We start from the raw sequence: 12,966 nt of genomic DNA on the forward strand, positions 1-12,966 counted from the left end.
ATATATATATATATATATATATATATATATATATATATATATATGTATATATATATATATATATATATATATATATATATATATATATATATATGTTTATATATACACACATAGATAGAGAGGTATGTATAGATAGAGATATATAGATAGACAGATAGATAGAATATGTATATACATATAGATATAATAGATACATACATATATAGATATATATGTAGATACATACATATATACAGATAGATATGAATGTCTATATATATATATATATATATATATATATATATATGGGAGCGCTACAGAATCCTGAAAGCTCAAAATCCTGAAGCCCAAAATCCTGAGACCAAAATCCTGAAAGTTCAAAATCCCGAAAACTCAAAATAGTGAAAACACAAAATCCTGAAAACACACAGGATACTTATTCCAGCACAACTACATGCAAAAAGAAATAAAACACAAACTATATTACTGTTTTGCAAGTATAAGCAGAGGGACAAGCCCCTGCACGTGGGGGCTGTGGCCCCACACCTGCTACTACTTATATATATCAACTCCAAGATTGCACTTAGTGTGGTGAAGTGCAATCTTGGAGTTGATATATTTAAGTAGCAGAGGGTGTGGTGGGCGCAGCCCCCCACATGGGGGGTGCAGGGGGGGTTGCCCCCCTACATATAATTGAAGAGTAATATGTTTCTTTATGTACTTGTAGTGGAATATAGTAAGTGTTTGTATCCTGTGTGTTTTCAGGATTTTAAGTTTTCAGTATTTTGAATTTTCGGGATTTTGAACTTTCAGGATTTTGGTCTCAGGATTTTGGGCTTCAAGGTTTTGGGCTTTCAGGATTCTGTAGTTCTTATATATATATATATATATATATATATATATATATGGTTATATAGAGCGGTTTGTGTATATATATATATATATATATATATATACATATATGTATATATATTTACATATATATATGTATATATATATATATATATATATATATATATATATATATATATATATATATATATATATATATATATATATATATATATATATATATATATATATATATATGTGTATGTGTGTAGATATATATATATATATATATATATATATATATATATATATATATATATATATATATATATATATATATATATATATATATATATATATATGCATGAAGAGAGAGTGAGAGAGGGGGACATGGGGGCAGATGTACTGCAACAGGTGCCTGGTGACCAAGGCATGGAATGAACACCAGTGTGGATACTGCAGTACCATACCCCATTCCAAAACATAAATACCCACTAACTACCACATAGGTGGTTGCCTGCCTACCACTGGAGGTGTCAGAAGGGAACATGGGACACAGGTGTAAAATAGCCTCCCCTTTGATATTCACAGTGGCACACTGGTCCTGTAATCCCTGTACATGGTACGTGTCATCACAAAAGGTGTGTCAGCTAGGGAAATGTAAGTCAGTGTGCCCCTCTACACCTCACAATGTCCTATGCAGTATGTACCTCCCATGGGAACTACAGCAAGTGGAAAGGCCACAAACATACCGAACAAAGACTGATAATGCCCTCAAACACATTCCCTATGCAGACTGACTCACAAAACCACAGCTAGAGTGCCTTGCATACTTCCTAGACAGAGGTTACCACTGCTGATCATACAGAGTTATGTCACACCCATACCAGTCGGCCAACCCCCATGGCAACACCTCACAATCCGTCCAGTCTACATGACCTAGGGCCCTAATCCTTGTCACCGCACTAAACAGCACATGCTGGAGGTACAGGTTTCCATACATAAATATGCCATACCCTGGACTAAACCACCCAGCATTAACAAACAAGGCTCCTTATTAGTAAATGTCATACATACCCCTGATGAATGTTATGGAGATAGGTAATATGCCCTGTGAGTCACCTCTGTGTAACCATTTCACAGGAGCAAGTAAAGTCACATTACATGTGTCCCAAAGGGCAGGGTAGCATATGGCTAGGCTGCCCTAGGCCCAGGGCCAATAGCATAGTACCTACCTATGACACAATGCACACACACATGTACTCAGTGCAATACCAGCTATGTGAGGTGAATGAGTGTGACACTGACCGTGTGCAAGGTCTGTAAAGGTGTGATAGCTTAGCGTGAGTTTGTGTCTGTCATGGTAGTTTGTGTCATAGGTGTGAGGCCAGAGAAAGATGTTTCAGTTATCGGGATGCAAAAATAGTAGATTGGCATATGTTGTGCTGTAGTTCCGTGTGTACGACTGCGGTGTCCCATTGTAAGCAGAAGCAATACATGTATGCTCAGTAAGTGGTACTGCTGTTGAATCCAGCTCACATAAGAACTGTGGTACTACCTGAAGTTGTAGGCTTAAACACTACAGTATGGTGTATGCTCACATTCCCTGGTAACACTGTCTAGTGTGTTTCCTGTAGTCTGCACAGATTACATACCTCATGCATAGGTATCTGTAAGTAGGGGCACACAGTACTGTAAGGTACACAGTTAATGCTCATCTGTGTTGTCATACATTTGTGTGTTGTATGTATGTGTAATGTGTGTGTAATAATGCCTGTACCATGGCCGCAATCACATGTGTGTTACAGGGTATGTGGTGTGTACCTGGCAGCATGTATACTCTGTGACAGCAGTATCCTGGCTATATTAACAACTGTGCACATATGTCAGGTAAAGGTATGGCATCAAAGACTAGGGTGGATTACCGTTTAAACTTTTAAATGTGCATTGCATTCATTGCATGGGATGACAATATTCGTCATCCATTAGCTTGATACATACCCCCAGTGTGAGGTTGTGCATTGTATCCCAAACAATGTACCGAGTGCTGGTGTATACTAGTTTGTTGTATGGAGTGTGGCAGGCACTGTCAGACAGTTGTGGGCTGAGCACTGATATGTGGTATCGAACATGTGTATCCCCTGATAGACAGACAGATGCTATTTATGGCATTTAAGTGATATCACTACATTAGAATATTAAGTGTGCCCATGACTTGCTCACATATTTTTCTTTTCCTTCTAGGGTGATGGTGCATCAGCGTAACCCACCTTATACAGCAGCAGAGGATCAGGAGATCCACCAGAGCCTGGTGCAGAATTTCTCTGTGCTGTTTTCCAGGACCAGCCAGAACCAGCATGAGAGGGCTGCACTGTGGCAAGATCTTGTCCGTTGGGTAAATGACATAGGCATGCATAACCGGACATATGAGCAGGTACGCCATCACAGCAGTGATTTAATTAGACATGTCCGGCAGCGTGCGTCTGATATCCACAGACAACAGCTTGCCACAGGTAGTGGGGTACCTATCTACCCCCCCATCACCAGTGTGGAGGAGCACCTCCTAAGTGTTGTGGCTCCAGGCCAACAACAACAACATCCACAAACATGTGTCATCATGGAGGCTGGAGCCACCCAGCATGTTGAAATGGAGTGTGCAGGTAACATGCCATATCTGTAGTTGACTGTTCTCTGTACTGGTAGTTTATGCGTGTGTGAGATATGTACTGTGTGTGTAGCTGTTAACCTGTCTATTCTTCTGCAAGATTGATATTCTGAGCATAATCTGTACACCTGTGAAAGCCACCTGTATTACTACTGTACTTTATCATACTCACAGTATCAATGGCACAGTTGTGGCCACTGGCAATCACTGTCATATTTTTGCAGGTCCCTCTGGAGTGACAGCAAGACAGCCAATCCATGCTGGTGAGTGTGTAATAACAATACTATTGCTAATGACATGTGCATGTCATATGGAGGTGTAGTGTGTGCACATGTAGCACCTATGCATAATGCATGCTGTGCATGTTTGCAGTGAGACTATGCATATCCCATTATTCTCAGTAGCTGCCTCACTCACATGCAATACACAGAGCATGACACACATGTGTGGCAACACAGTACTGGACATTGTATAGGCATATCTGATACACATGTACACAACACACACATGTTTGGCATAGACAATACACCTTAGCCTGCTACACATGTCCAATTATGACACCTGCTGTATGGCCACCCTTCAGTATCCCACTTATCCTCTTTGCAGCACACATAATATACCTGAGGGGTACAGGCCTACCATGTCTTTGTGCAGCAAATAATACATTCATGTTAGGCACTGCTCACTATTGGCCACCTTACACACCCATGTAACAAGTGGCTGTGTAATTGTGGATGTAGTCATGTTACTGCACTTCAGGTACAGCATGCTAGCTGCCTGTCTGGAGCACATTATTATTGTTGACTGACCACAAGAAGCATGTTGATCATGGCTCACGTTACTACACCACATCCAGTTCCACTGACCACAAAAGTACACATAGCAGTTATTGCATAGCACCGTCATGTGTTGTGTGTGTGTTTGTGCAAATATATGCAGGAAACACAAAAAGGTGCATGCAAGGCTAGTGCTTGGCTAAGAAACAGCAACCAATGACAGAAAAAGCCAGCACAGCATGGAATCCACAAAAAATATATTTATTTAAAAATCAATGATAGGAGGAAACATCCCCACTATCAAAAAATCCAAACCGGTTTTGGCTAAACACAGCCTTCTTCAGTGGATCAAGCAATTGTAAATTACGACCAAACAATTCAGTATAAATAGTATAATTTAAATAAGGCGTGCAACAATCATTGGTCCTTCAAAAGTGGTCATTAAGACCAGGTGGAAATAAAGCTCCAAGTTTGATCATCCATTTTCTTTCTTTGACATTTAACAATTCATGCCATCCTACCTTATCCCTACATCAACCCTTAATACAATCAATAACAATAAATGAAAAATAAGCTGTATGATGTTTAAGAACATGTCTGTAAAGAGCATTGTTTTGACGTTTATTTTTTATATCACGAAGATGTTCCCCAATTCTCAGATGTAATGTCCTAGAGGTTTGTCCAACATAGAATGAATAACAAGTACATATGGCAAGATAGATAACCAACTCACTACTACAATTGGCCCAAAAATTAATATCAAAAATCTCAGGGGTGTTTCGGCTGGTGAATTCACTAGTCTTTGGCACCCTAATACAATATGAACAATGACCACATGGCATAGAACCAATAATCGATCCACCAGTTAGAGAAAATTGAGTAGGGTCCTTAACATCCGAAACCACCCTTTTATAGTGACTAAACATTGAACCTAATGTTTGTCCTCTTTTATAAGAGAACAAACCTTTGTCTCTCAAAAAAGGATGTCATCTATCCTTGGCCATCAAAACATTCCAATGTCTATTAATTATATTCATAAAACCCTTGGTATTACGTCCATAAGTTGTTACAAAACGTAATGGTTCAGAAGAATGATCATGACTTTTAACATTGTAACTTAGTAAATCCAATCTATTTTGTGTAGTAGCCCAGTTTTTGGCAAAACTAATAGTACCTGGACGATAACCTCTCTCTTTAAATCTACGAACCAGATCTTCTTTAATGGTATTGAAAGTTGAATCATTAGATCAAATCCTCCTAGCCCTGAGAAATTGGGATTTGAGGATATTCTGGATGGTATGTTGTGGGTGGAAGCTGGAAGCATGTAAAAGGGAATTGAACCTAGGAAATTTCCTATATGGAGCTGTGGATAAAGTATCATCATGATTCCTGATAACCTCCACATCAAGGAAAATCATCCTAGAAGTATGATAATTTACCTTGAATTCAATTCCCCAAATATCATCATTAAGATAATCAATAAACTCTAAAAGATAAACCTCATCAGCCTTCCTCACCAACCAACAATCATCCAGATATCGACGCCAAATGTCCATCTCACACATATAGATGTTATGTTTACGATCATAAATCATAACCTCTTCGATGTAAGCCATAAATAAGTCAGCGTAAATGGGTGTGAAAGATGCACCCATTGCTGTACCTTTAATCTGCAAAAAGCACTGTTTCTGAAAATAAAAAACATTACTAATCAGTACATATTTGGCTAAACAAACCAAAAAGGTATTGAATCTGGGTGAATAAAGACCAGATTGAGACAACCAATAATCCAAGGCCTGCAAACCAGCCCAATGTGGAATATTAGTATAGATAGAGGTCATGTCCAGAGTACATAATAACCAATGAGACTCAAGTTGTGTATCATTAATAATGTCCAAAAACTGGGTAGTGTCTTGAATCCTAGACTTAATAAACGGCAAAAGGGGTTTCAAAAAATGTGTCAGATATTCAGATAAGGGTTCAGTCAGGGACCCACATCCTGAGACGATAGGTCTTCCAGGCGGATTTAGGGCGTCTTTATGTATTTTTGGCAGTAGATAAAAATACTGTTGTTTTGGTGAAGAAACAATCAATTGTTGCCTCACAGACTCGGTAATAATGCCCTCCTCTACTGCCTTAGACAAAAAAGACTCAATATCATGTTGGAAATGATGTGTAGGGTCCAAGGGCATGGCACTATAATACGTTTTATCCATTAATTGCCTCATAGCCTCATTATCATATTTGGCCTTATCCTAGACTACTACCGCACCACCCTTATCCGCCTGGGTGATAACCAAATTCTTATTATTCTTGAGTTCTTCCACACACCTTACTTCCTCTTTGGATAAATTGTTATATGATACAGAATAATCTTTCAAATAACAATGTAAATCCTTCAGCACATTCATTTGAAACACCCCCACCAAATGTGTCATAGGTGGGACAAAAGATGACTTTTTAAATTTAAACCCATCTGTAGAAATGGATTCCTTGTCGGCATAAAACAATTTTAAATTTAACAAACGACAGAAATCCACCACATCTTTCACCATAGAATGTTCTGAGACAAAAAAAACAGGGACAAAATTTGTTCCTTTATTAAGTACTTTAATTTGCTGGTTATTTAAAATCACAGTAGAAATATTGTGAACATTAGAAGTACCAGTTAACATTTTGTCATAAGTTTGAGAAGGGTCTTGGTTTGGATTTTTTGATAGTGGGGATGTTTCCTCCTATCATTGATTTTTAAATAAATATATTTTTTGTGGATTCCATGCTGTGCTGGCTTTTTCTTTTGTTGGTTGCTGTTTCTTAGCCGAGCACTAGCCTTGCGTGCACCTTTTTGTGTTTCCTGTTCGTTTGGGCTGAGGTGCTGATGGCGGACAGTGGTTTCCTTCCCCTTGTGGGGATTTTCTTCTCTGCTGTGAGAATTATGGTGTGTATGGTCCTTTTTGTTTGCTGATAATTTTATTCCATCATCGAGATATTTGCTCCAGATCATCGTTGACCCATTCTTGGTGAAGTACCACATTACACGAGTGAGTTCCAGGGGCATGACGGATTCGTTTTTTCTCTTGGTTACTGTGGGATTTTCACTTTTTATGAAGGTTGTTGTTCAACCTTTTGGATTATCTTTGGACATATTTGTTTTTTTTGGGCTTTTCATTATTTGATTTGGCGTTTTCTGACTTTATGGACTAATTTACACTTAATGCGTATGATGTTATATTTTTGTGGTTCGGGACAGATGATTATTTTTTGTGCTTCATACACTCATTTCGTCTGAATCGTACTACAACAGTGGTGGATTGCTTCTACATTTTATGTGTTCGATGCCATAATTCTGTGGTTCGGGACAGATTATTATACTTTGTGTGTTATATATACATATCGTCAGAGTGGCATTATAACAATTGAGGATTCACCTATTTAACGTTACATCTTGGACTTTGGACATTTTGTTATTCATTATTAACATTGACAGAATTGAGTCTTTATTTGTTATATGACTTAATATTCTGATTTTTGAGTTTTTCCTATTTTGTAGGATAGTCTCATGAAGTTTTTGTCTGGGCCTACTCATATTTGTTACATTGTCAATTTGCAATAATACCATCTGGATCAAGGCTCGGATATCTGGGCCATTTATTACTTTTTTCACTTTTCTAAGTGGTATTATGTTGAATGATATATATATATATATATATATATATATATATATATATATATATATATATATATATATATATATATTATTTTGGTCAGCTTCCCTAGTTAAATTGAGGCCTTTTTGGAGCGGTTTCTAACTTTACTTTTTTGTTGGAATTTTCTCCTTTTGTTGTGCAGCTATGCCCTTTGTTGCTACAATTGTTTTTTGGGGGCTGTGTCATTATAGTGAAATATAATCATACATCATGGACACTTCTAATTCACACTTAGATATATAGAATTTTGATGTATATCTATGCACATTTGATACTTATGAGAGAGGGCTTGTTTTGGATTATTTCGACAAGAGTATTGATATACTATTCAGGACTACTATATCTTGTGGATTTATTGGGCACATACGCAGTATAGTGGTTTCATTTCCACAATGACTGTTTATGGTATGGTTGCCTGGTATTATTAACATCAGCTTATTTTAAATTTTACTAATCTTTGCTACATATCTTTGGGAGCCCTCCTGTATCATATTTAGCAGTGTGATGTGATTTGGGATTCAAAATACATGATTTTTGATCATTGTTTCTATGAGGCTTAGGCCAGGTTGAGTCCAGAAGTGCGAATTTGAATCACTGGGGACATACGCAGTATTGTGGGATATATTTTTTCTTCACAAGGACTGTATATTGTATGTTTGCCTGGAGCATTTTATATAGTGCCACATGTTTATATATATATTTATATTTTTTGTGTTTTCACTTTATGACACAGTCCTTCATTATATGTGTTATATATATTGCATATATCTATATGTGTTATATGTATCATATATATTTACTTTTGGGGCTTTTTTGGTCACTAAATATTATTAGTACATTTGGTTAGCAATATAGGGCATTTTAGCTGTTCATCTATTGGAGTTTTTTGTTTTTTGTTTGAAACCCAAAATGGCTCTTTCACCTCTTGTCAAGGGTTTGGCATCTGATAAAGATGACTTAACCATTTTTGGTTTAAATGTCTCGGGTAGGGATGATATGTCCAATGGGGTTGGCTTAGACTTAAATACTTCATGTGAGTCATTTTTTAATAGGATAGGCAAAAGCATGAGGTCCCTTCGTACTAATGTTTGGCATCTACGCCTTTTTAAGGCTTATCAATGTAAACGTATTACTCCTCGTGGTTTGAGGGTTAAGATACAACCACTGATATTTAATATTGATGAACAACTTATGCTGGAATGGACAGAGATCCAACATTTAGCATCTTCTAAGTTTGTGGATGCGTTGGTGAATTATTATGAACGTATTGTTCAAGTAGGGAGCCAAGAACTTGAGAATTTGTGTTCTTTTTTTTTTTTAAAACAAGTTTATTGTTTTTAACATACAAAATAAATATCATAACAATCTTATACAAGCAGTTAAAATATAAATAGTTATAACATTTAATAAAATAACCAAAGTATTTACAGAGACACCCACTACAAATCAAATCAATTGATTAAACTGTAATGTCTTATTATTGAAACTAAGATTTTTTTAACAGGTTTTGTAAAGTATCCCATATAATATAGTAAGACGTTTTTCTAGTAGTTCTTGATTTTATTGTCATCAATTCCATATGACACACTTCAGTCATAACATTTTTAAATTCATTAAATGAAGGAGGAGTATCTGAAATCTAATTTCTGGTTATTATTTTTCTAGCCACTGCTAGAATAGACCATAATAAGGGAAGTTTAACTTTTTTAACACTTTTAGGAACAGGAGTGTTAAATAATATAAGTGATTTAGAAACAATGAAATTATCTGTGAAAAGGGCCTGCAAAAAATCATTGATTAACTTCCAATATTCCTTCAATTTTACACAGTCATAAAACATATGTGCCCAATCAGCATTTATTTCTACATTACATCTTTTACATAAGTTGTCTTTATTATTTATTTTATTCATCATTAAAGGTGTATAGAAAGATCTATGTAAAAATTTCCAAGTAAAAAGTCTCCAATTAATGGAAGAAGTAGTTTTATAAGCAGATTCCAATATATATTGTTTATCTTGTTGCTTTGGTGATTCACCATTAATAGAAATGAAATAATTCCAATAGGTATCTGAACTGTAATGAGTTTCTTCTCTAATAATTTTATGTATGTGTGAAAGCTAACCTTTATCAGAAACTCGATGTTGTAAATTTAATATCAAGTAATCAATCAGAATTGGAACAGATTCTTTAACTGTTAAAGACATTAAATCAATTTTATTAATAAGATGTCTAAAAGTCTGAATTTCTAACCAACATGTTTCTCTCAAATCAAATTCTTGCTTTAAGAAGTCTAAATTTTTAACTTTATTATCAGACAGCAACTGATACCAATACTTTAAATCATTCTCAGTGACTAAAAGAGTTCTTTCGGAGGTGGTTGACAAAAGAATACCTTGTGTATACATTATAGGGAATAGGATACAATTCCATTCCTTATACCTAGGATGCATAAATGTAAAATTACGATAACTAATAATAATGTTTAATGGGTAACTAACTATATATTTTGGTGTAATAGATGAAGTACAAAATTCTTTTAGTAACCATAACATGGGGTTATTTACAATAATATTTTTATGTATTAAAGAGATTTTCTTGAAGTGAATGCTAATTAGTTCCCAGTAATCTTTCCATCTTGCAACATATGACTGATCTATTAACAAAGTAATAACTTTTATAATAGAAGAGATAGTATATAAATTAAAGTCCGGAAATGAAATGCCCCCTTGAGAACAGCTATTAGTATGTTTCTTTAATCCAATCCTAGGTCTATTTGGTGCCCACAAGAAATTTAACATTAAAGAATTCAATTTCTTAATAATTATTTTTGTAGGTGGGAGTATTATTGATTGTATTAAATATAATATCTTAGGGAATATTATCATTTTAATAATTGTGAGTCTCTCTTCCATGGTAAAAAACATATTGTTCCAGCTATTGAACAGATTTTGTATATTAAGAAGACAGTTACTATAATTATGTATAATGGATTTAATATCTTTAGTTAATATTATACCTAAGTAGGTTATCTGAGCTGAGTTGGGTATATATTTGTTAAAATCATTAATGAGGACATTTTTTTGTGTGTTTATTGGTAATATTTTAGTTTTTTCTTCATTAAATATCAAACCAGAGATATTTTTAAAATCCAGCATTTTATCAAATAAGGACTGCATAGAGGAGTTAGTTCCTGATGACGTAATTAGAACATCATCTGCAAAAAGTTGAATTTTAGATATTGTATTTTCATCTATATCAAATCCTTCTATATCAGTACTATTTCTGATCAAATTAGCCCAAGGCTCCATTATTAAAGTAAATAATAGTGGTGAGAGTGGACACCCTTGTTTTGTACCTTTTAAAATGGGTATTTTTTGTGAGACATATGTTCCTATCTTAATATAAGCCAGTGCTCCTTTATATAGATGTACAATTAGATATACAAATGCATCAGAGAAATTTGTGCACTTTAGTAAGATAAACAAGTAGTCCCAACTTACTGAATCAAATGCTGAACTTATATCAAGACTAATAAGTGTTAATTTTTTCTTTTTCCTGTTTGCAAAATCAATTAATGTTAAAGTTCTCCTTATATTATCAAAAGTATTTCTATTTATAATAAAGCCTGTCTGATCTATATCTATTATGCCTGGGATGATTGTCTTTGATCTATCAGCAAAAATACTCATAAACATTTTATAGTCAACATTAAGTAATGAAATAGGTCTATATGAAGTGCATCTGGTTGGGTCTTTATTGGGTTTTAAAATTGGTGAAATAAATGTGTATTGCCAAGATGGGGGAGTTGTTAACTCATTTTGAGCCAAAATAAAAACCTTATGTATTAATGAATAAGTACTTTTAGGAAGAATTTTATAAATCTCTGGTATAATACCATCATTACCTGGTGCTTTGTTTGATTTAAGTTTGTTTATTTGTGTAATAACCTCTGTATATGAAATATTTTTATCTATTAGTTTAGTCTGTTGTTTTTAAGTTTTTTTGTTCATGTTTGTAGTTATACATTTTTTTATTTTATCTTTAGGTTCCATATTAATGTTATTATGATTAATTTTGTGAAAGTGATTTCTAAATTCATCTAAAATTTCTGGTAAACTAGAAACATTCTTCTTTTTCCCTGGAGAGAAAATTCCTTTGATATGATTTTGCTTATTCAACCTTTTTGTTTTATTTTTAAGTTTATGTAAGTATTTGGGACTTATTGAATAAGACAAAAACTTATATTTCTCTAATGTTATTTTGACTTTATGGGTTAAAATTTCTTTGTATTTTTCATTTAATTTATTTATTTCCTCAATGACTTTTTTGTCCATAATATTTTCTTTATTATTATGTTTGTATGAGTCTAATTTGCTTTGAATATCTAGTAATTCCTTGTCCCAAGATTTCCTTTTATTATTATACCATCTGATACTTTGTCCATATAAATATGATTTTAAAGCATCCCCAATGTAAACAATGGAGACATCAGGTGTAGTGTTTAAGTCTAAAAAATGTTGCACTTCTGAAAGTATATAATCTTTATAGTCTTTTAGTTGAGTTAAGTATGCTGGTATTCTTTTGATCTGAACATTATAAGTACTTTTTACCATAAACTCAAAGACAATTGAATTATGATCTGATATAGGACACAAAATGATTTTGGAATTAATTAAGTCTGTTACCATCTGGTTAGAAATAAAGACTCTATCTATTCTTGAATAAGTTTTATATCTGTTAGAAAAAAAAGTGTATGGTAATGATTTTGAATCTATCTGATTATTAATATCATTCAAATGATATAAATTAACAAAATCCTTTAAATGTTTTGCATTAGATGTAATTTTCATTTTTCCTATAGTAGTAGTATCTTTTTCATGTAGGATACAATTAAAGTCACCTGCTAAAATAATATATCCTATAGAAAATGATATGATCTTATTGAGATGGTGTTTCACTGTATTAATGCCTATTCCTGGTATCCAATATGCATTGATTAATGTGTA

This window comes from Protopterus annectens, chromosome 2.part0, assembly GCF_019279795.1.
Source record: "Protopterus annectens isolate FY-2018-M chromosome 2.part0, PAN1.0, whole genome shotgun sequence".
In the NCBI taxonomy this organism is placed as follows: Eukaryota; Metazoa; Chordata; order Ceratodontiformes; family Protopteridae; genus Protopterus; species Protopterus annectens.